The following is a 24,291-nucleotide window of genomic DNA, read 5'->3' as shown; positions in this document are numbered from 1 at the left end:
AAAGGGAAAGTATTAATGAAGGAATAAAAGAAAGAAAGAGTGAGAGTGACAGAGAGAGGAAAGAAAAGAGAGAGGGTATGAGAGATATAAAATAGAGAAAGAGTGAGTGAGAGAAGAAAGCAAGAGTGCATCAAAGTAGGTTGAGAAATAGAATGAGGCATAATGTGAAAGAATGAGAAGGATTAAAGGAGAATGAATGATGGAATGAAAGGAAGAGAGAAAGAAAGAGAAAAAAGATATAGAGAAAGAGAGAGAGAGAGAAGCAGAATAGAAGAAAAATGGGTTGGTAGTGAGAGGCAAAAGCCTACGGCACCTGGTATTCCCAGGCGGTCTCCCATCCAAGTACTGACCAGGACTGAGCGTGCTTAGCTTCCGAGATCAGACGAGATCGGGCATTTTCAGGCTAGTATGGCCGTAGGCGGCAGGTGCCTGCTTCTGACACCCCTTAACCAACTCACCAGCACACACACATATGCCACTGCACACTCAGGAACAATACAACAAATAAGACAAGCAAAACATTTCAATATAGACAGTCCTAGAGAGAGAGAAGTGAAGCAGAGAGCGACAGAGGGGGAGAGAGAGCGAGTGAAAAACAGAGAGAGACAGAGCAACAGTGATTGAGAGAGATAAAAGTAAAGAGAGAGTGTGACAGATAGAAAATAGAGAAAAAGTGAGTGAGACAAGAAAGTAAGAGAGTGTGAAAGTAGATCAAAGCAAGAGATAGAATGATGCAGGATTACTTAAAGAATGAGAAGGATTAAAAGGGAAAGAATTAATGAAGGAATAAAAGAAAGAAAGAGTGAGAGTGACAGAGATTGGAAAGAAAAGAGAGAGAGTATGAGAGATATAAAATAGAGAAAGAGTGAGTGAGAGAAAGAAAGCAAGAGTGCATCAAAGTAGGTTGAGAAATAGAATGAGGCATAATGTGAAAGAATGAGAAGAATTAAAGGAGAATGAATGATGGAATGAAAGGAAGAGAGAAAGAAAGAGAAAAATGATATAGAGAAAGAGAGAGAGAGAGAAGCAGAATAGAAGAAAAATGGGTTGGTAGTGAGAGGCAAAAGCCTACGGCACCTGGTATTCCCAGGCGGTCTCCCATCCAAGTACTGACCAGGACTGAGCGTGCTTAGCTTCCGAGATCAGACGAGATCGGGCATTTTCAGGCTAGTATGGCCGTAGGCGGCAGGTGCCTGCTTCTGACACCCCTTAACCAACTCACCAGCACACACACATATGCCACTGCACACTCAGGAACAATACAACAAATAAGACAAGCAAAACATTTCAATATAGACAGTCCTAGAGAGAGAGAAGTGAAGCAGAGAGCGACAGAGGGGGAGAGAGAGCGAGTTAAAAACAGAGAGAGACAGAGCAACAGTGATTGAGAGAGATAAAAGTAAAGAGATAGTGTGACAGATAGAAAATAGAGAAAAAGTGAGTGAGAGAAGAAAGTAAGAGGGTGTGAAAGTAGATCAAAGCAAGAGATAGAATGATGCAGGATTACTTAAAGAATGAGAAGGATTAAAAGGGAAAGAATTAATGAAGGAATAAAAGAAAGAAAGAGTGAGAGTGACAGAGATTGGAAAGAAAAGAGAGAGAGTATGAGAGATATAAAATAGAGAAAGAGTGAGTGAGAGAAAGAAAGCAAGAGTGCATCAAAGTAGGTTGAGAAATAGAATGAGGCATAATGTGAAAGAATGAGAAGAATTAAAGGAGAATGAATGATGGAATGAAAGGAAGAGAGAAAGAAAGAGAAAAAAGATATAGAGAAAGAGAGAGAGAGAGAGAAGCAGAATAGAAGAAAAATGGGTTGGTAGTGAGAGGCAAAAGCCTACGGCACCTGGTATTCCCAGGCGGTCTCCCATCCAAGTACTGACCAGGCCTGAGCCTGCTTAGCTTCCGAGATCAGACGAGATCGGGGGTTTTCAGGCTAGTATGGCCGTAGGCAGCAGGTGTCTGCTTCTGACAACACTTAACCAATTCACCAGCACACACACATGTGCCGCTGCACACGCAGGACAAATGAGACAAGCAAAACATTTCAATAGAGCCAATCCAAGAGGAAGAGAAAGAGAAGTGAGGCAGAGAGCGACCGAGAGAGAGAGAGAGACAGAGAGAGATAGAGAAGTGAGTGACAGAGCGACAGTGAGTGAGTGAGTATGAGTGAAAGAATGACAAAGACAGAAAGAGAATGAATGAAAGGAAGAGAAAGAAAGAAAGAAAGTGAGACAGATAGATAAATCGAAAGAAAGAAAAATGGGTGGGTGCTGAAGCCAAAAGCCTACAGCACATGGTATTCCCAGGCGCTCTCCCATCCAAGTACTGACCAGGCCTGAGCCTGCTTAGCTTCCGAGATCAGACGAGATCGGGCGTTTTCAGGCTAGTATGGCCGTAGGCGGCAGGTGTCTACTTCTGACAACACTTAACCAATTCACCAGCACACACACATGTGCCGCTGCACACGCAGGACAAATAAGACAAGCAAAACATTTCAATAGATCCAATCCAAGAGGAAGAGAAAGAGAAGTGAGGCAGAGAGCGACCGAGAGAGCGAGAGAGAGAGAGACAGAGAGAGATAGAGAAGTGAGTGACAGAGCGACAGTGAGTGAGTGAGTATGAGTGAAAGAATGACAAAGACAGAAAGAGAATGAATGAAAGGAAGAGAAAGAAAGAAAGAAAGTGAGACAGATAGATAAATCGAAAGAAAGAAAAATGGGTGGGTGCTGAAAGCCAAAAGCCTACAGCACATGGTATTCCCAGGCGCTCTCCCATCCAAGTACTGACCAGGCCTGAGCCTGGTAAGCTTCCGAGATCAGACGAGATCGGGCGTTTTCAGGCTAGTATGGCCGTAGGCGGCAGGTGTCTACTTCCGACAACACTTAACCAATTCACCAGCACACACACATGTGCCGCTGCACACGCAGGACAAATAAGACAAGCAAAACATTTCAATAGATCCAATCCAAGAGGAAGAGAAAGAGAAGTGAGGCAGAGAGCGACCGAGGGAGAGAGAGAGCGAGTGAAAGACAGAGAGAGACAGAGCAACAGTGAGTGAGAGAGATAAAAGTAAAGAGATAGTGTGACAGATAGAAAATAGAGAAAAAGTGAGTGAGAGAAGAAAGTAAGAGGGTGTGAAAGTAGATCAAAGCAAGAGATAGAATGATGGAGGATTACTTAAAGAATGAGAAGGATTAAAAGGGAAAGTATTAATGAAGGAATAAAAGAAAGAAAGAGTGAGAGTGACAGAGAGAGGAAAGAAAAGAGAGAGGGTATGAGAGATATAAAATAGAGAAAGAGTGAGTGAGAGAAGAAAGCAAGAGTGCATCAAAGTAGGTTGAGAAATAGAATGAGGCATAATGTGAAAGAATGAGAAGGATTAAAGGAGAATGAATGATGGAATGAAAGGAAGAGAGAAAGAAAGAGAAAAAAGATATAGAGAAAGAGAGAGAGAGAGAAGCAGAATAGAAGAAAAATGGATTGGTAGTGAGAGGCAAAAGCCTACGGCACCTGGTATTCCCAGGCAGTCTCCCATCCAAGTACTGACCAGGACTGAGCGTGCTTAGCTTCCGAGATCAGACGAGATCGGGCGTTTTCAGGCTAGTATGGCCGTAGGCGGCAGGTGTCTGCTTCTGACAACACTTAACCAATTCACCAGCACACACACATGGCCGCTGCACACGCAGGACAAATGAGACAAGCAAAACATTTCAATAGAGGCAATCCAAGAGGAAGAGAAAGAGAAGTGAGGCACAGAGCGACCGAGGGAGCGAGAGAGAGAGACAGAGAGAGAGAGAGAAGTGAGTGACAGAGCGACAGTGAGTGAGTGAGTATGAGTGAAAGAATGACAAAGACTGAAAGAGAATGAATGAAAGGAAGAGAAAGAAAGAAAGAAAGTGAGACAGATAGATAAATCGAAAGAAAGAAAAATGGGTGGGTGCTGAAAGCCAAAAGCCTATGGCACCTGGTATTCCCAGGCGCTCTCCCATACAAGTACCGACCAGGCCTGAGCCTGGTAAGCTTCCGAGATCAGACGAGATCGGGCGTTTTCAGGCTAGTATGGCCATAGGCGGCAGGTGTCTGCTTCTGACAACACTTAACCAATTCACCAGCACACACACATGTGCCGCTGCACACGCAGGACAAATAAGACAAGCAAAACATTTCAATAGATCCAATCCAAGAGGAAGAGAAAGAGAAGTGAGGCAGAGAGCGACCGAGGGAGCGAGAGAGAGAGACAGAGAGAGAGAGAGATAGAGAAGTGAGTGACAGAGCGACAGTGAGTGAGTGAGTATGAGTGAAAGAATGAGAAAGACTGAAAGAGAATGAATGAAAGGAAGAGAAAGAAAGAAAGAAAGTGAGACAGATAGATAAATCGAAAGAAAGAAAAATGGGTGGGTGCTGAAAGCCAAAAGCCTACGGCACCTGGTATTCCCAGGCGCTCTCCCATCCAAGTACCGACCAGGCCTGAGCCTGGTAAGCTTCCGAGATCAGACGAGATCGGGCGTTTTCAGTCTAGTACGGCCGTAGGCAGCAGGTGCCTGCTTCTGACACCCCTTAACCAACTCACCAGCACACACACATATGCCACTGCACACTCAGGAACAATACAACAAATAAGACAAGCAAAATATTTCAATAGAGCCAATCCGAGAGGAGGAGAGAGAGAAGTGAGGCAGAGAGCGACCGAGGGAGAGAGAGAGCGAGTGAAAGACAGAGAGAGACAGAGCAACAGTGAGTGAGAGAGAGAAAAGTAAAGAGAGAGTGTGACAGATAGAAAATAGAGCAAAAGTGAGTGAGACAAGAAAGTAAGAGAGTGTGAAAGTAGATTAAAGAAAGAGATAGAATGATGCAGGATTACTTAAAGAATGAGAAGGATTAAAAGGGAAAGTATTAATGAAGGAATAAAAGAAAGAAAGAGTGAGAGTGACAGAGAGAGGAAAGAAAAGAGAGAAAGTATGAGAGATATAAAATAGAGAAAGAGTGAGTGAGAGAAGAAAGCAAGAGTGCATCAAAGTAGGTTGAGAAATAGAATGAGGCATAATGTGAAAGAATGAGAAGGATTAAAGGAGAATGAATGATGGAATGAAAGGAAGAGAGAAAGAAAGAGAAAAAAGATATAGAGAAAGAGAGAGAGAGAGAAGCAGAATAGAAGAAAAATGGGTTGGTAGTGAGAGGCAAAAGCCTACGGCACCTGGTATTCCCAGGCGGTCTCCCATCCAAGTACTGACCAGGCCTGAGCGTGCTTAGCTTCCGAGATCAGACGAGATCGGGCGTTTTCAGGCTAGTATGGCCGTAGGCGGCAGGTGTCTGCTTCTGACAACACTTAACCAATTCACCAGCACACACACATGTGCCACTGCACACGCAGGACAAATAAGACAAGCAAAACATTTCAATAGAGCCAATCCAAGAGGAAGAGAAAGAGAAGTGAGGCAGAGAGCGACCGAGAGAGCGAGAGAGAGAGAGACAGAGAGAGATAGAGAAGTGAGTGACAGAGCGACAGTGAGTGAGTGAGTATGAGTGAAAGAATGACAAAGACTGAAAGAGAATGAATGAAAGGAAGAGAAAGAAAGAAAGAAAGTGAGACAGATAGATAAATCGAAAGAAAGAAAAATGGGTGGGTGCTGAAAGCCAAAAACCTACGGCACCTGGTCTTCCCAGACGCTCTCCCATCCAAGTACCGACCAGGCCTGAGCCTGGTAAGCTTCCGAGATCAGACGAGATCGGGCGTTTTCAGTCTAGTACGGCCGTAGGCAGCAGGTGCCTGCTTCTGACACCCCTTAACCAACTCACCAGCACACACACATATGCCACTGCACACTCAGGAACAATACAACAAATAAGACAAGCAAAACATTTCAATAGAGCCAATCCGAGAGGAGGAGAGAGAGAAGTGAGGCAGAGAGCGACCGATGGAGAGAGAGAGCGAGTGAAAGACAGAGAGAGACAGAGCAACAGTGAGTGAGAGAGAGAAAAGTAAAGAGAGAGTGTGACAGATAGAAAATAGAGCAAAAGTGAGTGAGAGAAGAAAGTAAGAGAGTGTAAAAGTAGATAAAAGAAAGAGATAGAATGATGCAGGATTACTTGAAGAATGAGAAGAATACTTTCACATATGCCCATTGTCTCTATTCACTCTTATACCTCTTTTCCCGCATACATATCAATTGTGGTCGTTTTTACCCTCCTTACCCGTCTTCATCCCTCAGTCTATTTTTGTCTTTACCCACATACATATCACTAGTCCGGCCTTAGGCAGCAGGTGCCTGCTTCCAACAACACTTAACCAATTCACAAGCACACACACATGTACCGCTGCACACTCAGGACAAATAAGACAAGCAAAACATTTCAATAGAGCCAATCCAAGAGGAAGAGAAAGAGAAGTGAGGCAGAGAGCGACCGAGGGAGTGAGAGAGAGAGACAGAGAGAGAGAGAGCGATTGACAGAGAGATAGAGAAGTGAGTGACAGAGCGACAGTGAGTGAGTGAGAATGAGTGAAAGAATGAGAAAGACTGAAAGAGAATGAATGAAAGGAAGAGAAAGAAAGAAAGAAAGAAAGTGAGACAGATAGATAAATCGAAAGAAAGAAAAATAGGTGGGTGGTGAAAGCCAAAAGCCTACGGCACATGGTATTCCCAGGCGCTCTCCCATCCAAGTACTGACCAGGCCTGAGCCTGGTAAGCTTCCGAGATCAGACGAGATCAGGCGTTTTCAGTCTAGTACAGCTGTAGGCAGCAGGTGGCTGCTTCTGACAACACTTAACCAATTCACCAGCACACACACATATGCCACTGCACACTCAGGAACAATACAACAAATAAGACAAGCAAAACATTTCAATAGAGCCAATCCAAGAGGAAGAGAAAGAGAAGTGAGGCAGAGAGCGACCGAGGGAGCGAGAGAGAGAGACAGAGAGAGAGAGAGATAGAGAAGTGAGTGACAGAGCGACAGTGAGTGAGTGAGTATGAGTGAAAGAATGAGAAAGACTGAAAGAGAATGAATGGAAGAGAAAGAAAGAAAGGAAGTGAGACAGATAGATAAATCGAAAGAAAGGAAAATGGGTGGGTGCTGAAAGCCAAAAGCCTACGGCACATGGTATTCCCAGGCGCTCTCCCATCCATTACTGACCAGGCCTGAGCCTGCTTAGCTTCCGAGATCATACGAGATCGGGCGTTTTCAGTCTAGTCCAGCCGTAGGCAGCAGGTGCCTGCTTCCAACAACACTTAACCAATTCACAAGCACACACACATGTGCCGCTGCACACTCAGGACTAATAAGACAAGCAAAACATTTCAATAGAGCCAATCCAAGAGGAAGAGAATGAGAAGTGAGGCAGAGAGCAACAGAGGGAGCGAGAGAGAGAGAGAGAGAGAGAGAGAGAGATAGAGAAGTGAGTGACAGAGCGACAATGAGTGAGTGAGTATGAGTGAAAGAATGAGAAAGACTGAAAGAGAATGAATGAATGGAGGAATGAAAGGAAGAGAAAGAAAGAAAGAAAGAAAGTGAGACAAATAGATAAATCGAAAGAAAGAAAAATGGGTGGGTGCTGAAAGCCAAAAGCCTATGGCACCTGGTATTCCCAGGCGCTCTCCCATCCAAGTACCGACCAGGCCTGAGCCTGGTAAGCTTCCGAGATCAGACGAGATCGGGCGTTTTCAGTCTAGTACGGCCGTAGGCAGCAGGTGCCTGCTTCTGACACCCCTTAACCAACTCACCAGCACACACACATATGCCACTGCACACTCAGGAACAATACAACAAATAAGACAAGCAAAACATTTCAATATAGACAGTCCTAGAGAGAGAGAAGTGAAGCAGAGAGCGACAGAGGGAGAGAGAGAGCGAGTGAAAAACAGAGAAAGACAGAGCAACAGTGATTGAGAGAGATAAAAGTAAAGAGAGAGTGTGACAGATAGAAAATAGAGAAAAAGTGAGTGAGAGAAGAAAGTAAGAGGGTGTGAAAGTAGATCAAAGCAAGAGATAGAATGATGCAGGATTACTTAAAGAATGAGAAGGATTAAAAGGGAAAGAATTAAGGAAGGAATAAAAGAAAGAAAGAGTGAGAGTGACAGAGAGAGGAAAGAAAAGAGAGAGAGTATGAGAGATATAAAATAGAGAAAGAGTGAGTGAGAGAAAGAAAGCAAGAGTGCATCAAAGTAGGTTGAGAAATAGAATGAGGCATAATGTGAAAGAATGAGAAGAATTAAAGGAGAATGAATGATGGAATGAAAGGAAGAGAGAAAGAAAGAGAAAAAAGATATAGAGAAAGAGAGAGAGAGAGAAGCAGAATAGAAGAAAAATGGGTTGGTAGTGAGAGGCAAAAGCCTACGGCACCTGGTATTCCCAGGCGGTCTCCCATCCAAGTACTGACCAGGCCTGAGCCTGCTTAGCTTCCGAGATCAGACGAGATCGGGCGTTTTCAGGCTAGTATGGCCGTAGGCGGCAGGTGTCTACTTCTGACAACACTTAACCAATTCACCAGCACACACACATGTGCCGCTGCACACGCAGGACAAATAAGACAAGCAAAACATTTCAATAGATCCAATCCAAGAGGAAGAGAAAGAGAAGTGAGGCAGAGAGCGACCGAGGGAGAGAGAGAGCGAGTGAAAGACAGAGAGAGACAGAGCAACAGTGAGTGAGAGAGATAAAAGTAAAGAGATAGTGTGACAGATAGAAAATAGAGAAAAAGTGAGTGAGAGAAGAAAGTAAGAGGGTGTGAAAGTAGATCAAAGCAAGAGATAGAATGATGCAGGATTACTTAAAGAATGAGAAGGATTAAAAGGGAAAGAATTAATGAAGGAATAAAAGAAAGAAAGAGTGAGAGTGACAGAGATTGGAAAGAAAAGAGAGAGAGTATGAGAGATATAAAATAGAGAAAGAGTGAGTGAGAGAAAGAAAGCAAGAGTGCATCAAAGTAGGTTGAGAAATAGAATGAGGCATAATGTGAAAGAATGAGAAGAATTAAAGGAGAATGAATGATGGAATGAAAGGAAGAGAGAAAGAAAGAGAAAAAAGATATAGAGAAAGAGAGAGAGAGAGAAGCAGAATAGAAGAAAAATGGGTTGGTAGTGAGAGGCAAAAGCCTACGGCACCTGGTATTCCCAGGCGGTCTCCCATCTAAGTACTGACCAGGCCTGAGCCTGCTTAGCTTCCGAGATCAGACGAGATCGGGCGTTTTCAGGCTAGTATGGCCGTAGGCGGCAGGTGTCTGCTTCTGACAACACTTAACCAATTCACCAGCACACACACATGGCCGCTGCACACGCAGGACAAATGAGACAAGCAAAACATTTCAATAGAGCCAATCCAAGAGGAAGAGAAAGAGAAGTGAGGCAGAGAGCGACCGAGGGAGCGAGAGAGAGACACAGAGAGAGAGAGATAGAGAAGTGAGTGACAGAGCGACAGTGAGTGAGTGAGTATGAGTGAAAGAATGAGAAAGACTGAAAGAGAATGAATGAAAGGAAGAGAAAGAAAGAAAGAAAGTGAGACAGATAGATAAATCGAAAGAAAGAAAAATGGGTGGGTGCTGAAAGCCAAAAGCCTACGGCACCTGGTATTCCCAGGCGCTCTCCCATCCAAGTACCGACCAGGCCTGAGCCTGGTAAGCTTCCGAGATCAGACGAGATCGGGCGTTTTCAGTCTAGTACGGCCGTAGGCAGCAGGTGCCTGCTTCTGACACCCCTTAACCAACTCACCAGCACACACACATATGCCACTGCACACTCAGGAACAATACAACAAATAAGACAAGCAAAATATTTCAATAGAGCCAATCCGAGAGGAGGAGAGAGAGAAGTGAGGCAGAGAGCGACCGAGGGAGAGAGAGAGCGAGTGAAAGACAGAGAGAGACAGAGCAACAGTGAGTGAGAGAGAGAAAAGCAAAGAGAGAGTGTGACAGATAGAAAATAGAGCAAAAGTGAGTGAGACAAGAAAGTAAGAGAGTGTGAAAGTAGATTAAAGAAAGAGATAGAATGATGCAGGATTACTTAAAGAATGAGAAGGATTAGATAGAAATAGGAGAATAAGGAAAATGTTGGATGTTGTAGGAATGTTGTCTGGTAAAGAGTTGAAAATAAGAAAACAGAAATGGAAAAGGAGGAAAGGTAATGATGGAAAAACGGAAAGAGAAGATAAACAAAATATAAAATGGCTACGCTGAACTATATGACTCTAAATATTAATGGAATACATAACCAAATTAAAAGGAAGAAACTACTAAATTTACTGAAAAAGGAAAAAATAGATATAGCATTTGTCCAAGAAACACATTTAACTGAATTGGAGCACAAGAAATTAAAGAGAGATTGGGTAGGACATGTAACAGCAGCATCGTATAATTCAAAAGCAAGAGGAGTGGCTATATTAATTAGCAAAAATGTGCCATTTAAAATAGAAGAGGAAATAATAGATCCAGCAGGGAGATATGTTATGATAAAATGTCAGATATATTCAGAGCTTTGGAATCTACTTAATATATATTCACCTAACGAAGAAGATCAAAAGTTTATGCAAGATATCTTTTTGAAGGTAGCTAATACGCAAGGGAACATACTAATAGGAGGGGATTTCAATCTGAATTTGGATCCAAATATGGATAAAACGGGGAAAAAAATTAACAGGAAGAACAAAGTAACCAAATTTATAATTAAATCAATGCAAGAAATGAAACTTGTGGACATATGGAGGAAACAAAACCCAAAAGAAAAGGAATACTCATACTACTCGACTAGACATAAAACATACTCAAGGATAGACCTATTCCTGTTATCAGCCCACATACAAGGGAGAGTTAGGAAAACGGAATATAAAGCTAGACTATTATCGGACCACTCACCCCTGTTATTGGCAATAGAGCTAGAAGACATCCCTCCAAGAATGTATAGATGGAGATTAAACCCCATGCTACTTAAAAGACAGGATTTTAGAGAATTTATTGAAAAACAATTAAAAATGTACTTTGAAGTAAATACGGAATCAGTGGAAGATAAGTTTATACTATGGGACGCAATGAAAGCATTCATTAGAGGGCAAATAATAAGTTATGCAACCAAGATGAAGAAGGACTATAATCAGGAAACAGAGCAGTTGGAAAGGGAAATAATAAACATAGAAAAAAAATTAGCAATAAAGGAAGATACAACCAAAAGAAGAGAATTGGCGGATAAAAAAATAAAATATGAAACATTACAAACATATAAGGTGGAGAAGAATATAATGAAGACAAAACAGAAATATTATGAACTAGGGGAAAAAACACACAAAATCCTAGCATGGCAGCTTAAGACAGAGCAAACTAAGAAAACGGTATTGGCAACAAGGAAAAAAGACAAACAAATTACATATAATCCAAAAGAAATTAAGGAAAACTTCAGAGAATTCTATGAACAATTATACCGAACCGAAAACGAAGGGAAAGAAGGGAAAATAGATGAATTTTTGACTAAAATTGAACTACCAAAACTACAAATAGAGGAACAAAATAAATTAACAGAACCATTTGGAACAGTAGAAATACAAGAGATAATAAAAAATTTACCAAATAATAAGACACCAGGAGAGGATGGACTCCCAATAGAATTCTACAAAACATTTAAAGACCTAATAATACCGCCCCTCCTGGATGTAATCAACCAGATTGATGAGACACAAAACTTACCAGATTCATGTAAAACAGCAATAATTACAGTGATACTAAAACAAGGGAAAGATCCACTCTCACCAGCGTCATATAGACCAATATCTTTGCTAAACACAGATTATAAGATAATAGCTAAACTATTAGCGAACAGATTAGCAGAACAGGTACCGAAAATGGTAAATTTAGACCAAACTGGATTTATCAAAAAAAGACGCACAACAGACAATATTTGTAAATTTATTAACTTAATTCATGCAGTAGAAGGAAATAAAGCACCGGCAGTAGCAGTTGCTTTAGACGCAGAGAAGGCCTTCGACAGAGTAGAATGGAATTACTTGTTCAAAGTATTGCAAAAATTCAGTTTACCGGAGAAGTATATTAATTGGATTAAAGCATTATATAAGGGACCGTTAGCGAAAGTGACAGTAAATGGACATGTATCAAAGCAATTTAACTTAAGCAGGTCAACGCGGCAGGGATGCCCACTATCACCATTATTGTTTGCGCTAGCTATAGAACCACTAGCAGAATCGATAAGAAGAGATAATAATATAAAAGGAATAAAAATAAAAGACAGGGAATATAAACTCAGTCTGTTTGCGGATGATGTGATAGTGTACTTAACAGAACCAGAACTATCAATAAAAGAACTATATAAGAAATTGAAGGAATATGGAGAAGTGTCGGGATACAAGATAAACGTAAATAAAAGTGAAGCAATGCCTATGAATAACGCGGATTTCTCAAAATTTAAGGAGGAATCCCCATTCAGATGGCAAACGCAGGCAATAAGATACCTAGGTGTGCAAATAAACAAAAATCTAGGCCAATTATATAAACTCAATTACAATCCACTAATGAAAAAACTACAGGACGATTTAGAGCATTGGAAAGAGCTACCACTAACACTGATAGGAAGGATAAACTGTATTAAAATGAACATTTTTCCAAGGATACTATACTTATTTCAGGCATTGCCAATACAACTGACAGAAAAATTCTTCAAAGAGTTAAAGAAAATAATAAGGAGATTTTTATGGAGAGGGGGGAAACCGAGGATAGCACTAGACAAATTAACAGAATGGTATAAACAAGGAGGCTTACAATTGCCAAACTTCAAAAATTATTATAGAGCCGCACAATTAAGGTACCTATCAGATTTTTATCAAACAAGGGAAAAACCAGACTGGACGAGACTAGAATTAGATAAAATAGGGGAAAAGATACCTGAACACATATTATATAAATGGGACGAAAAATTGGTACAACATAGAACTTCTCCAGTATTACACCATCTCCTCAATATATGGAAGAAGATACATGTAGAAAGAAATAAAATAAATTACCAAATACCAAAACTAATATTGACGCAAAATAAGCTACTCCCTTTTACAATAGACAACCTTGCCTTTAGAAAATGGGAAAAAAAAGGGATTAAAAGAATAGAAAATTGTTTTTCAGGAAGTAGATTCTTATCCTTTGAACAAATGAGAGATAAGTACAATATAACGGGAGATACAGCGCTGGCATATTACCAACTGAGATCCTACTTGAAAGATAAATTAGGAAGCAACTTGAGTTTACCAGAGGGAAGTAACCTTGAATATGTGATTACAGATACAATGTTAATCAAAAGATTTATAAAAAATATGTATATTAAACTGCAAGAAAAGGAAAATGAGGAAACAAATGGTAAAACTAAACAAAAATGGGAACAAGATTTAAATATAAAGATAAAAAAGGAAACATGGGAGAAGTTATGCTCTGGAACGATGAGAAATACAATAAATACGAGGCTGCGTATGATACAATATAATTGGTTACACAGACTATACATTACACCGCAAAAGTTAAATAAATGGGACCCAACAGTATCTGATAGATGTTTTCGATGTAAAAAAGAAAGGGGAACAACAATTCATGCAATCTGGACATGTGAGAGAGTAGAAAAATTTTGGGATGATCTCAATCAGATATTAAATAAAATAACAGAAAACAATATACCAAAGAATCCAGAGATCTTTCTCCTAAGTAACATAAAAAATAAAGAATTTGGAATTGACTTGGAGGATGCACAAAAAAGATTTGTTAAGATAGCCCTAGCTGTAGCAAAAAAATGTATTATGTCAACCTGGAAATTGGAAGATAATTTGAAAATACAACAATGGTATATAGAAATGAATAAATGTATTCCATTAGAAAAAATAACATATAGTTTAAGAAATAATATTGAAATATTCGAACAAGTATGGGAGCCTTACATTAAATACAATAGCGAAAACCTACCGGGAACAAACATTACCTAAGTTGATGGAAGGAGAAGAGAAGAAAAAAATGGACTCAGTAGAATTTCTGGTGTATTTTTGTTGAATGACAACATTGTCTAACTGAATTAATGCAACCTAGATTGTATAACTAAAATGGATGAGAGGGGGGAGGGATGGGGGGGTGGCTTGGGAGGAGGGAGGGGGGAGGGAGAAAAAGTCACTGTAAATGTGTGGAAAAGAAAAAGTGTATATCATGGCTATTGTGATTTATGGTGTGAAAAAAAAAAAATTAAAAAAAAAAAAAAAAAAAAAAAAAAAAAAAAAAAAAGAATGAGAAGGATTAAAAGGGAAAGTATTAATGAAGGAATAAAAGAAAGAAAGAGTGAGAGTGACAGAGAGAGGAAAGAAAAGAGAGAGGGTATGAGAGATATAAAATAGAGAAAGAGTGAGTGAGAGAAGAAAGCAAGAGTGCATCAAAGTAGGTTGAGAAATAGAATGAGGCATAATGTGAAAGAATGAGAAGGATTAAAGGAGAATGAATGATGGAATGAAAGGAAGAGAGAAAGAAAGAGAAAAAAGATATAGAGAAAGAGAGAGAGAGAGAAGCAGAATAGAAGAAAAATGGGTTGGTAGTGAGAGGCAAAAGCCTACGGCACCTGGTATTCCCAGGCGGTCTCCCATCCAAGTACTGACCAGGACTGAGCGTGCTTAGCTTCCGAGATCAGACGAGATCGGGCGTTTTCAGGCTAGTATGGCCGTAGGCGGCAGGTGCCTGCTTCTGACACCCCTTAACCAACTCACCAGCACACACACATATGCCACTGCACACTCAGGAACAATACAACAAATAAGACAAGCAAAACATTTCAATATAGACAGTCCTAGAGAGAGAGAAGTGAAGCAGAGAGCGACAGAGGGAGAGAGAGAGTGAGTGAAAAACAGAGAGAGACAGAGCAACAGTGATTGAGAGAGATAAAAGTAAAGAGAGAGTGTGACAGATAGAAAATAGAGAAAAAGTGAGTGAGAGAAGAAAGTAAGAGAGTGTGAAAGTAGATCAAAGCAAGAGATAGAATGATGCAGGATTACTTAAAGATTGAGAAGGATTAAAAGGGAAAGAATTAATGAAGGAATAAAAGAAAGAAAGAGTGAGAGTGACAGAGATTGGAAAGAAAAGAGAGAGAGTATGAGAGATATAAAATAGAGAAAGAGTGAGTGAGAGAAAGAAAGCAAGAGTGCATCAAAGTAGGTTGAGAAATAGAATGAGGCATAATGTGAAAGAATGAGAAGAATTAAAGGAGAATGAATGATGGAATGAAAGGAAGAGAGAAAGAAAGAGAAAAAAGATATAGAGAAAGAGAGAGAGAGAGAAGCAGAATAGAAGAAAAATGGGTTGGTAGTGAGAGGCAAAAGCCTACGGCACCTGGTATTCCCAGGCGGTCTCCCATCCAAGTACTGACCAGGCCTGAGCATGCTTAGCTTCCGAGATCAGACGAGATCGGGCGTTTTCAGGCTAGTATGGCCGTAGGCAGCAGGTGTCTGCTTCTGACAACACTTAACCAATTCACCAGCACACACACATGTGCCGCTGCACACGCAGGAGAAATGAGACAAGCAAAACATTTCAATAGAGCCAATCCAAGAGGAAGAGAAAGAGAAGTGAGGCAGAGAGCGACCGAGGGAGCGAGAGAGAGAGACAGAGAGAGAGAGATAGAGAAGTGAGTGACAGAGCGACAGTGAGTGAGTGAGTATGAGTGAAAGAATGAGAAAGACTGAAAGAGAATGAATGAAAGGAAGAGAAAGAAAGAAAGAAAGTGAGACAGATAGATAAATCGAAAGAAAGAAAAATGGGTGGGTGCTGAAAGCCAAAAGCCTATGGCACCTGGTATTCCCAGGCGCTCTCCCATCCAAGTACCGACCAGGCCTGAGCCTGGTAAGCTTCCGAGATCAGACGAGATCGGGCGTTTTCAGTCTAGTACGGCCGTAGGCAGCAGGTGCCTGCTTCTGACACCCCTTAACCAACTCACCAGCACACACACATATGCCACTGCACACTCAGGAACAATACAACAAATAAGACAAGCAAAACATTTCAATAGAGCCAATCCGAGAGGAGGAGAGAGAGAAGTGAGGCAGAGAGCGACCGAGGGAGAGAGAGAGCGAGTGAAAGACAGAGAGAGACAGAGCAACAGTGAGTGAGAGAGAGAAAAGTAAAGAGATAGTGTGACAGATAGAAAATAGAGCAAAAGTGAGTGAGACAAGAAAGTTAGAGAGTGTGAAAGTAGATTAAAGAAAGAGATAGAATGATGCAGGATTACTTAAAGAATGAGAAGGATTAAAAGGGAAAGTATTAATGAAGGAATAAAAGAAAGAAAGAGTGAGAGTGACAGAGAGAGGAAAGAAAAGAGAGAGAGTATGAGAGATATAAAATAGAGAAAGAGTGAGTGAGAGAAGAAAGCAAGAGTGCATCAAAGTAGGTTGAGAAATAGAATGAGGCATAATGTGAAAGAATGAGAAGGATTAAAGGAGAATGAATGATGGAATGAAAGGAAGAGAGAAAGAAAGAGAAAAAAGATATAGAGAAAGAGAGAGAGAGAGAAGCAGAATAGAAGAAAAATGGGTTGGTAGTGAGAGGCAAAAGCCTACGGCACCTGGTATTCCCAGGCGGTCTCCCATCCAAGTACTGACCAGGACTGAGCGTGCTTAGCTTCCGAGATCAGACGAGATCGGGCGTTTTCAGGCTAGTATGGCCGTAGGCGGCAGGTGCCTGCTTCTGACACCCCTTAACCAACTCACCAGCACACACACATATGCCACTGCACACTCAGTAACAATACAACAAATAAGACAAGCAAAACATTTCAATATAGACAGTCCTAGAGAGAGAGAAGTGAAGCAGAGAGCGACAGAGGGAGAGAGAGAGTGAGTGAAAAACAGAGAGAGACAGAGCAACAGTGATTGAGAGAGATAAAAGTAAAGAGAGAGTGTGACAGATAGAAAATAGAGAAAAAGTGAGTGAGAGAAGAAAGTAAGAGAGTGTGAAAGTAGATCAAAGCAAGAGATAGAATGATGCAGGATTACTTAAAGATTGAGAAGGATTAAAAGGGAAAGAATTAATGAAGGAATAAAAGAAAGAAAGAGTGAGAGTGACAGAGATTGGAAAGAAAAGAGAGAGAGTATGAGAGATATAAAATAGAGAAAGAGTGAGTGAGAGAAAGAAAGCAAGAGTGCATCAAAGTAGGTTGAGAAATAGAATGAGGCATAATGTGAAAGAATGAGAAGAATTAAAGGAGAATGAATGATGGAATGAAAGGAAGAGAGAAAGAAAGAGAAAAAAGATATAGAGAAAGAGAGAGAGAGAGAAGCAGAATAGAAGAAAAATGGGTTGGTAGTGAGAGGCAAAAGCCTACGGCACCTGGTATTCCCAGGCGGTCTCCCATCCAAGTACTGACCAGGACTGAGCCTGCTTAGCTTCCGAGATCAGACGAGATCGGGCGTTTTCAGGCTAGTATGGCCGAAGGCGGCAGGTGTCTACTTCTGACAACACTTAACCAATTCACCAGCACACACACATGTGCCGCTGCACACGCAGGACAAATAAGACAAGCAAAACATTTCAATAGATCCAATCCAAGAGGAAGAGAAAGAGAAGTGAGGCAGAGAGCGACCGAGGGAGAGAGAGAGCGAGTGAAAGACAGAGAGAGACAGAGCAACAGTGAGTGAGAGAGATAAAAGTAAAGAGATAGTGTGACAGATAGAAAATAGAGAAAAAGTGAGTGAGAGAAGAAAGTAAGAGGGTGTGAAAGTAGATCAAAGCAAGAGATAGAATGATGCAGGATTACTTAAAGAATGAGAAGGATTAAAAGGGAAAGAATTAATGAAGGAATAAAAGAAAGAAAGAGTGAGAGTGACAGAGATTGGAAAGAAAAGAGAGAGAGTATGAGAGATATAAAATAGAGAAAGAGTGAGTGAGAGAAAGAAAGCAAGAGTGCATCAAAGTAGGTTGAGAAATAGAATGAGGCATAATGTGAAAGAATGAGAAGAATTAAAGGAGAATGAATGATGGAATGAAAGGAAGAGAGAAAGAAAGAGAAAAAAGATATAGAGAAAGAGAGAGAGAGAGAGAAGCAGAATAGAAGAAAAATGGGTTGGTAGTGAGAGGCAAAAGCCTACGGCACCTGGTATTCCCAGGCGGTCTCCCATCCAAGTACTGACCAGGCCTGAGCCTGCTTAGCTTCCGAGATCAGACGAGATCGGGGGTTTTCAGGCTAGTATGGCCGTAGGCAGCAGGTGTCTGCTTCTGACAACACTTAACCAATTCACCAGCACACACACATGTGCCACTGCACACGCAGGACAAATGAGACAAGCAAAACATTTCAATAGAGCCAATCCAAGAGGAAGAGAAAGAGAAGTGAGGCAGAGAGCGACCGAGAGAGAGAGAGAGACAGAGAGAGATAGAGAAGTGAGTGACAGAGCGACAGTGAGTGAGTGAGTATGAGTGAAAGAATGACAAAGACAGAAAGAGAATGAATGAAAGGAAGAGAAAGAAAGAAAGAAAGTGAGACAGATAGATAAATCGAAAGAAAGAAAAATGGGTGGGTGCTGAAGCCAAAAGCCTACAGCACATGGTATTCCCAGGCGCTCTCCCATCCAAGTACTGACCAGGCCTGAGCCTGCTTAGCTTCCGAGATCAGACGAGATCGGGCGTTTTCAGGCTAGTATGGCCGTAGGCGGCAGGTGTCTACTTCTGACAACACTTAACCAATTCACCAGCACACACACATGTGCCGCTGCACACGCAGGACAAATAAGACAAGCAAAACATTTCAATAGATCCAATCCAAGAGGAAGAGAAAGAGAAGTGAGGCAGAGAGCGACCGAGGGAGAGAGAGAGCGAGTGAAAGACAGAGAGAGACAGAGCAACAGTGAGTGAGAGAGATAAAAGTAAAGAGATAGTGTGACAGATAGAAAATAGAGAAAAAGTGAGTGAGAGAAGAAAGTAAGAGGGTGTGAAAGTAGATCAAAGCAAGAGATAGAATGATGGAGGATTACTTAAAGAATGAGAAGGATTAAAAGGGAAAGTATTAATGAAGGAATAAAAGAAAGAAAGAGTGAGAGTGACAGAGAGAGGAAAGAAAAGAGAGAGGGTATGAGAGATATAAAATAGAGAAAGAGTGAGTGAGAGAAGAAAGCAAGAGTGCATCAAAGTAGGTTGAGAAATAGAATGAGGCATAATGTGAAAGAATGAGAAGGATTAAAGGAGAATGAATGATGGAATGAAAGGAAGAGAGAAAGAAAGAGAAAAAAGATATAGAGAAAGAGAGAGAGAGAGAAGCAGAATAGAAGAAAAATGGATTGGTAGTGAGAGGCAAAAGCCTACGGCACCTGGTATTCCCAGGCGGTCTCCCATCCAAGTACTGACCAGGACTGAGCGTGCTTAGCTTCCGAGATCAGACGAGATCGGGCGTTTTCAGGCTAGTATGGCCGTAGGCGGCAGGTGTCTGCTTCTGACAACACTTAACCAATTCACCAGCACACACACATGGCCGCTGCACACGCAGGACAAATGAGACAAGCAAAACATTTCAATAGAGGCAATCCAAGAGGAAGAGAAAGAGAAGTGAGGCACAGAGCGACCGAGGGAGCGAGAGAGAGAGACAGAGAGAGAGAGAGAAGTGAGTGACAGAGCGACAGTGAGTGAGTGAGTATGAGTGAAAGAATGACAAAGACTGAAAGAGAATGAATGAAAGGAAGAGAAAGAAAGAAAGAAAGTGAGACAGATAGATAAATCGAAAGAAAGAAAAATGGGTGGGTGCTGAAAGCCAAAAGCCTATGGCACCTGGTATTCCCAGGCGCTCTCCCATACAAGTACCGACCAGGCCTGAGCCTGGTAAGCTTCCGAGATCAGACGAGATCGGGCGTTTTCAGGCTAGTATGGCCATAGGCGGCAGGTGTCTGCTTCTGACAACACTTAACCAATTCACCAGCACACACACATGTGCCGCTGCACACGCAGGACAAATAAGACAAGCAAAACATTTCAATAGATCCAATCCAAGAGGAAGAGAAAGAGAAGTGAGGCAGAGAGCGACCGAGGGAGCGAGAGAGAGAGACAGAGAGAGAGAGAGATAGAGAAGTGAGTGACAGAGCGACAGTGAGTGAGTGAGTATGAGTGAAAGAATGAGAAAGACTGAAAGAGAATGAATGAAAGGAAGAGAAAGAAAGAAAGAAAGTGAGACAGATAGATAAATCGAAAGAAAGAAAAATGGGTGGGTGCTGAAAGCCAAAAGCCTACGGCACCTGGTATTCCCAGGCGCTCTCCCATCCAAGTACCGACCAGGCCTGAGCCTGGTAAGCTTCCGAGATCAGACGAGATCGGGCGTTTTCAGTCTAGTACGGCCGTAGGCAGCAGGTGCCTGCTTCTGACACCCCTTAACCAACTCACCAGCACACACACATATGCCACTGCACACTCAGGAACAATACAACAAATAAGACAAGCAAAATATTTCAATAGAGCCAATCCGAGAGGAGGAGAGAGAGAAGTGAGGCAGAGAGCGACCGAGGGAGAGAGAGAGCGAGTGAAAGACAGAGAGAGACAGAGCAACAGTGAGTGAGAGAGAGAAAAGTAAAGAGAGAGTGTGACAGATAGAAAATAGAGCAAAAGTGAGTGAGACAAGAAAGTAAGAGAGTGTGAAAGTAGATTAAAGAAAGAGATAGAATGATGCAGGATTACTTAAAGAATGAGAAGGATTAAAAGGGAAAGTATTAATGAAGGAATAAAAGAAAGAAAGAGTGAGAGTGACAGAGAGAGGAAAGAAAAGAGAGAAAGTATGAGAGATATAAAATAGAGAAAGAGTGAGTGAGAGAAGAAAGCAAGAGTGCATCAAAGTAGGTTGAGAAATAGAATGAGGCATAATGTGAAAGAATGAGAAGGATTAAAGGAGAATGAATGATGGAATGAAAGGAAGAGAGAAAGAAAGAGAAAAAAGATATAGAGAAAGAGAGAGAGAGAGAAGCAGAATAGAAGAAAAATGGGTTGGTAGTGAGAGGCAAAAGCCTACGGCACCTGGTATTCCCAGGCGGTCTCCCATCCAAGTACTGACCAGGCCTGAGCGTGCTTAGCTTCCGAGATCAGACGAGATCGGGCGTTTTCAGGCTAGTATGGCCGTAGGCGGCAGGTGTCTGCTTCTGACAACACTTAACCAATTCACCAGCACACACACATGTGCCACTGCACACGCAGGACAAATAAGACAAGCAAAACATTTCAATAGAGCCAATCCAAGAGGAAGAGAAAGAGAAGTGAGGCAGAGAGCGACCGAGAGAGCGAGAGAGAGAGAGACAGAGAGAGATAGAGAAGTGAGTGACAGAGCGACAGTGAGTGAGTGAGTATGAGTGAAAGAATGACAAAGACTGAAAGAGAATGAATGAAAGGAAGAGAAAGAAAGAAAGAAAGTGAGACAGATAGATAAATCGAAAGAAAGAAAAATGGGTGGGTGCTGAAAGCCAAAAACCTACGGCACCTGGTCTTCCCAGACGCTCTCCCATCCAAGTACCGACCAGGCCTGAGCCTGGTAAGCTTCCGAGATCAGACGAGATCGGGCGTTTTCAGTCTAGTACGGCCGTAGGCAGCAGGTGCCTGCTTCTGACACCCCTTAACCAACTCACCAGCACACACACATATGCCACTGCACACTCAGGAACAATACAACAAATAAGACAAGCAAAACATTTCAATAGAGCCAATCCGAGAGGAGGAGAGAGAGAAGTGAGGCAGAGAGCGACCGATGGAGAGAGAGAGCGAGTGAAAGACAGAGAGAGACAGAGCAACAGTGAGTGAGAGAGAGAAAAGTAAAGAGAGAGTGTGACAGATAGAAAATAGAGCAAAAGTGAGTGAGAGAAGAAAGTAAGAGAGTGTAAAAGTAGATAAAAGAAAGAGATAGAATGATGCAGGATTACTTGAAGAATGAGAAGAATACTTTCACATATGCCCATTGTCTCTATTCACTCTTATACCTCTTTTCCCGCATACATATCAATTGTGGTCGTTTTTACCCTCCTTACCCGTCTTCATCCCTCAGTCTATTTTTGTCTTTACCCACATACATATCACTAGTCCGGCCTTAGGCAGCAGGTGCCTGCTTCCAACAACACTTAACCAATTCACAAGCACACACACATGTACCGCTGCACACTCAGGACAAATAAGACAAGCAAAACATTTCAATAGAGCCAATCCAAGAGGAAGAGAAAGAGAAGTGAGGCAGAGAGCGACCGAGGGAGTGAGAGAGAGAGACAGAGAGAGAGAGAGCGATTGACAGAGAGATAGAGAAGTGAGTGACAGAGCGACAGTGAGTGAGTGAGAATGAGTGAAAGAATGAGAAAGACTGAAAGAGAATGAATGAAAGGAAGAGAAAGAAAGAAAGAAAGAAAGTGAGACAGATAGATAAATCGAAAGAAAGAAAAATAGGTGGGTGGTGAAAGCCAAAAGCCTACGGCACATGGTATTCCCAGGCGCTCTCCCATCCAAGTACTGACCAGGCCTGAGCCTGGTAAGCTTCCGAGATCAGACGAGATCAGGCGTTTTCAGTCTAGTACAGCTGTAGGCAGCAGGTGGCTGCTTCTGACAACACTTAACCAATTCACCAGCACACACACATATGCCACTGCACACTCAGGAACAATACAACAAATAAGACAAGCAAAACATTTCAATAGAGCCAATCCAAGAGGAAGAGAAAGAGAAGTGAGGCAGAGAGCGACCGAGGGAGCGAGAGAGAGAGACAGAGAGAGAGAGAGATAGAGAAGTGAGTGACAGAGCGACAGTGAGTGAGTGAGTATGAGTGAAAGAATGAGAAAGACTGAAAGAGAATGAATGGAAGAGAAAGAAAGAAAGGAAGTGAGACAGATAGATAAATCGAAAGAAAGGAAAATGGGTGGGTGCTGAAAGCCAAAAGCCTACGGCACATGGTATTCCCAGGCGCTCTCCCATCCATTACTGACCAGGCCTGAGCCTGCTTAGCTTCCGAGATCATACGAGATCGGGCGTTTTCAGTCTAGTCCAGCCGTAGGCAGCAGGTGCCTGCTTCCAACAACACTTAACCAATTCACAAGCACACACACATGTGCCGCTGCACACTCAGGACTAATAAGACAAGCAAAACATTTCAATAGAGCCAATCCAAGAGGAAGAGAATGAGAAGTGAGGCAGAGAGCAACAGAGGGAGCGAGAGAGAGAGAGAGAGAGAGAGAGAGAGATAGAGAAGTGAGTGACAGAGCGACAATGAGTGAGTGAGTATGAGTGAAAGAATGAGAAAGACTGAAAGAGAATGAATGAATGGAGGAATGAAAGGAAGAGAAAGAAAGAAAGAAAGAAAGTGAGACAAATAGATAAATCGAAAGAAAGAAAAATGGGTGGGTGCTGAAAGCCAAAAGCCTATGGCACCTGGTATTCCCAGGCGCTCTCCCATCCAAGTACCGACCAGGCCTGAGCCTGGTAAGCTTCCGAGATCAGACGAGATCGGGCGTTTTCAGTCTAGTACGGCCGTAGGCAGCAGGTGCCTGCTTCTGACACCCCTTAACCAACTCACCAGCACACACACATATGCCACTGCACACTCAGGAACAATACAACAAATAAGACAAGCAAAACATTTCAATATAGACAGTCCTAGAGAGAGAGAAGTGAAGCAGAGAGCGACAGAGGGAGAGAGAGAGCGAGTGAAAAACAGAGAAAGACAGAGCAACAGTGATTGAGAGAGATAAAAGTAAAGAGAGAGTGTGACAGATAGAAAATAGAGAAAAAGTGAGTGAGAGAAGAAAGTAAGAGGGTGTGAAAGTAGATCAAAGCAAGAGATAGAATGATGCAGGATTACTTAAAGAATGAGAAGGATTAAAAGGGAAAGAATTAAGGAAGGAATAAAAGAAAGAAAGAGTGAGAGTGACAGAGAGAGGAAAGAAAAGAGAGAGAGTATGAGAGATATAAAATAGAGAAAGAGTGAGTGAGAGAAAGAAAGCAAGAGTGCATCAAAGTAGGTTGAGAAATAGAATGAGGCATAATGTGAAAGAATGAGAAGAATTAAAGGAGAATGAATGATGGAATGAAAGGAAGAGAGAAAGAAAGAGAAAAAAGATATAGAGAAAGAGAGAGAGAGAGAAGCAGAATAGAAGAAAAATGGGTTGGTAGTGAGAGGCAAAAGCCTACGGCACCTGGTATTCCCAGGCGGTCTCCCATCCAAGTACTGACCAGGCCTGAGCCTGCTTAGCTTCCGAGATCAGACGAGATCGGGCGTTTTCAGGCTAGTATGGCCGTAGGCGGCAGGTGTCTACTTCTGACAACACTTAACCAATTCACCAGCACACACACATGTGCCGCTG

The 24,291-nt window shown here is 42.0% G+C and overlaps 17 non-coding genes and 15 pseudogenes across 17 annotated transcripts; all 32 read right to left on the bottom strand.

Moving 5' to 3' along the window:
* Nucleotides 1-301: 301 nt before the first annotated feature.
* On the bottom strand, nucleotides 302-420 carry LOC138738003 (5S ribosomal RNA). The gene has a single exon (XR_011341433.1). It is a non-coding gene; the product is annotated as a 5S ribosomal RNA (ribosomal RNA).
* A 645-nt stretch (nucleotides 421-1,065) lies between these two features.
* On the bottom strand, nucleotides 1,066-1,184 carry LOC138738002 (5S ribosomal RNA). The gene has a single exon (XR_011341432.1). It is a non-coding gene; the product is annotated as a 5S ribosomal RNA (ribosomal RNA).
* A 647-nt stretch (nucleotides 1,185-1,831) lies between these two features.
* Nucleotides 1,832-1,950, bottom strand: LOC138737752 (5S ribosomal RNA). Its single transcript, XR_011341204.1, has one exon. It is a non-coding gene; the product is annotated as a 5S ribosomal RNA (ribosomal RNA).
* Nucleotides 1,951-2,281: 331 nt separating this feature from the next.
* On the bottom strand, nucleotides 2,282-2,400 carry LOC138738022 (5S ribosomal RNA). Its single transcript, XR_011341452.1, has one exon. It is a non-coding gene; the product is annotated as a 5S ribosomal RNA (ribosomal RNA).
* A 338-nt stretch (nucleotides 2,401-2,738) lies between these two features.
* LOC138738114 (5S ribosomal RNA) lies at nucleotides 2,739-2,857 on the bottom strand (annotated as a pseudogene).
* A 641-nt stretch (nucleotides 2,858-3,498) lies between these two features.
* On the bottom strand, nucleotides 3,499-3,617 carry LOC138738016 (5S ribosomal RNA). Its single transcript, XR_011341446.1, has one exon. It is a non-coding gene; the product is annotated as a 5S ribosomal RNA (ribosomal RNA).
* A 335-nt stretch (nucleotides 3,618-3,952) lies between these two features.
* On the bottom strand, nucleotides 3,953-4,071 carry LOC138738158 (5S ribosomal RNA; annotated as a pseudogene).
* Nucleotides 4,072-4,413: 342 nt separating this feature from the next.
* Nucleotides 4,414-4,532, bottom strand: LOC138738206 (5S ribosomal RNA; annotated as a pseudogene).
* Nucleotides 4,533-5,182: 650 nt separating this feature from the next.
* Nucleotides 5,183-5,301, bottom strand: LOC138737859 (5S ribosomal RNA). The gene has a single exon (XR_011341289.1). It is a non-coding gene; the product is annotated as a 5S ribosomal RNA (ribosomal RNA).
* Nucleotides 5,302-5,639: 338 nt separating this feature from the next.
* Nucleotides 5,640-5,758, bottom strand: LOC138738232 (5S ribosomal RNA; annotated as a pseudogene).
* Nucleotides 5,759-6,617: 859 nt separating this feature from the next.
* On the bottom strand, nucleotides 6,618-6,736 carry LOC138738302 (5S ribosomal RNA; annotated as a pseudogene).
* Nucleotides 6,737-7,083: 347 nt separating this feature from the next.
* On the bottom strand, nucleotides 7,084-7,201 carry LOC138738324 (5S ribosomal RNA; annotated as a pseudogene).
* A 360-nt stretch (nucleotides 7,202-7,561) lies between these two features.
* On the bottom strand, nucleotides 7,562-7,680 carry LOC138738256 (5S ribosomal RNA; annotated as a pseudogene).
* A 645-nt stretch (nucleotides 7,681-8,325) lies between these two features.
* LOC138737973 (5S ribosomal RNA) lies at nucleotides 8,326-8,444 on the bottom strand. Its single transcript, XR_011341402.1, has one exon. It is a non-coding gene; the product is annotated as a 5S ribosomal RNA (ribosomal RNA).
* Nucleotides 8,445-9,086: 642 nt separating this feature from the next.
* Nucleotides 9,087-9,205, bottom strand: LOC138738283 (5S ribosomal RNA). The gene has a single exon (XR_011341504.1). It is a non-coding gene; the product is annotated as a 5S ribosomal RNA (ribosomal RNA).
* Nucleotides 9,206-9,544: 339 nt separating this feature from the next.
* Nucleotides 9,545-9,663, bottom strand: LOC138738205 (5S ribosomal RNA; annotated as a pseudogene).
* Nucleotides 9,664-14,555: 4,892 nt separating this feature from the next.
* LOC138737960 (5S ribosomal RNA) lies at nucleotides 14,556-14,674 on the bottom strand. The gene has a single exon (XR_011341389.1). It is a non-coding gene; the product is annotated as a 5S ribosomal RNA (ribosomal RNA).
* A 645-nt stretch (nucleotides 14,675-15,319) lies between these two features.
* LOC138737870 (5S ribosomal RNA) lies at nucleotides 15,320-15,438 on the bottom strand. The gene has a single exon (XR_011341300.1). It is a non-coding gene; the product is annotated as a 5S ribosomal RNA (ribosomal RNA).
* Nucleotides 15,439-15,778: 340 nt separating this feature from the next.
* LOC138738255 (5S ribosomal RNA) lies at nucleotides 15,779-15,897 on the bottom strand (annotated as a pseudogene).
* Nucleotides 15,898-16,547: 650 nt separating this feature from the next.
* Nucleotides 16,548-16,666, bottom strand: LOC138737959 (5S ribosomal RNA). Its single transcript, XR_011341388.1, has one exon. It is a non-coding gene; the product is annotated as a 5S ribosomal RNA (ribosomal RNA).
* Nucleotides 16,667-17,311: 645 nt separating this feature from the next.
* LOC138737889 (5S ribosomal RNA) lies at nucleotides 17,312-17,430 on the bottom strand. Its single transcript, XR_011341319.1, has one exon. It is a non-coding gene; the product is annotated as a 5S ribosomal RNA (ribosomal RNA).
* Nucleotides 17,431-18,074: 644 nt separating this feature from the next.
* On the bottom strand, nucleotides 18,075-18,193 carry LOC138738327 (5S ribosomal RNA). The gene has a single exon (XR_011341508.1). It is a non-coding gene; the product is annotated as a 5S ribosomal RNA (ribosomal RNA).
* Nucleotides 18,194-18,524: 331 nt separating this feature from the next.
* LOC138738021 (5S ribosomal RNA) lies at nucleotides 18,525-18,643 on the bottom strand. The gene has a single exon (XR_011341451.1). It is a non-coding gene; the product is annotated as a 5S ribosomal RNA (ribosomal RNA).
* Nucleotides 18,644-19,284: 641 nt separating this feature from the next.
* LOC138737958 (5S ribosomal RNA) lies at nucleotides 19,285-19,403 on the bottom strand. Its single transcript, XR_011341387.1, has one exon. It is a non-coding gene; the product is annotated as a 5S ribosomal RNA (ribosomal RNA).
* Nucleotides 19,404-19,738: 335 nt separating this feature from the next.
* Nucleotides 19,739-19,857, bottom strand: LOC138738157 (5S ribosomal RNA; annotated as a pseudogene).
* A 342-nt stretch (nucleotides 19,858-20,199) lies between these two features.
* LOC138738204 (5S ribosomal RNA) lies at nucleotides 20,200-20,318 on the bottom strand (annotated as a pseudogene).
* A 650-nt stretch (nucleotides 20,319-20,968) lies between these two features.
* LOC138737858 (5S ribosomal RNA) lies at nucleotides 20,969-21,087 on the bottom strand. The gene has a single exon (XR_011341288.1). It is a non-coding gene; the product is annotated as a 5S ribosomal RNA (ribosomal RNA).
* A 338-nt stretch (nucleotides 21,088-21,425) lies between these two features.
* LOC138738231 (5S ribosomal RNA) lies at nucleotides 21,426-21,544 on the bottom strand (annotated as a pseudogene).
* An 859-nt stretch (nucleotides 21,545-22,403) lies between these two features.
* Nucleotides 22,404-22,522, bottom strand: LOC138738301 (5S ribosomal RNA; annotated as a pseudogene).
* A 347-nt stretch (nucleotides 22,523-22,869) lies between these two features.
* On the bottom strand, nucleotides 22,870-22,987 carry LOC138738323 (5S ribosomal RNA; annotated as a pseudogene).
* Nucleotides 22,988-23,347: 360 nt separating this feature from the next.
* On the bottom strand, nucleotides 23,348-23,466 carry LOC138738254 (5S ribosomal RNA; annotated as a pseudogene).
* A 645-nt stretch (nucleotides 23,467-24,111) lies between these two features.
* Nucleotides 24,112-24,230, bottom strand: LOC138737962 (5S ribosomal RNA). Its single transcript, XR_011341391.1, has one exon. It is a non-coding gene; the product is annotated as a 5S ribosomal RNA (ribosomal RNA).
* Between the last annotated feature and the right edge of the window lie 61 nt (nucleotides 24,231-24,291).

Source organism: Narcine bancroftii, chromosome 6, assembly GCF_036971445.1.
Source record: "Narcine bancroftii isolate sNarBan1 chromosome 6, sNarBan1.hap1, whole genome shotgun sequence".
Taxonomy (NCBI): Eukaryota; Metazoa; Chordata; class Chondrichthyes; order Torpediniformes; family Narcinidae; genus Narcine; species Narcine bancroftii.
The sequence above is the reverse complement of the archived record's forward strand: the minus strand, read 5'-3'. Positions and strand labels throughout refer to the sequence as shown.